Source organism: Cariama cristata, unplaced genomic scaffold (genome assembly GCF_000690535.1).
Source record: "Cariama cristata isolate BGI_N322 unplaced genomic scaffold, ASM69053v1 C10426398, whole genome shotgun sequence".
Taxonomy (NCBI): domain Eukaryota; kingdom Metazoa; phylum Chordata; class Aves; order Cariamiformes; family Cariamidae; genus Cariama; species Cariama cristata.
Genome location: NW_009640642.1, coordinates 1 through 272, shown reverse-complemented (window position 1 = coordinate 272; position 272 = coordinate 1). Strand labels below are relative to the sequence as shown.

At 48.2% G+C, this 272-nt stretch overlaps 1 pseudogene; it reads right to left on the bottom strand.

Moving 5' to 3' along the window:
• Nucleotides 1-34: 34 nt before the first annotated feature.
• LOC104168184 lies at nucleotides 35-265 on the bottom strand (annotated as a pseudogene).
• Between the last annotated feature and the right edge of the window lie 7 nt (nucleotides 266-272).

The following is a 272-nucleotide window of genomic DNA, read 5'->3' as shown; positions in this document are numbered from 1 at the left end:
TTCCTCCTCGCTGTCCCCTCACAGCAGGATTTACAAGGGTACTCACTTTTTCACACATCTCATCTGCTGACCCTGAGACAAACAGCACTGGACATCTGATAAACAATAAATCTTCATCCCGGAGCTTGGCTTGAAGTTTTGGTCGATGCAATGGGTAAGATAAACACACTAGACCTTGGACGAAGTCATCATCGTCACCATCCTGGCTAAGCTGACGTATTGCAGAGGCAGCAGCTCGTGAGCCCATGGAACGGCCTTTCTCCCATGTTAAA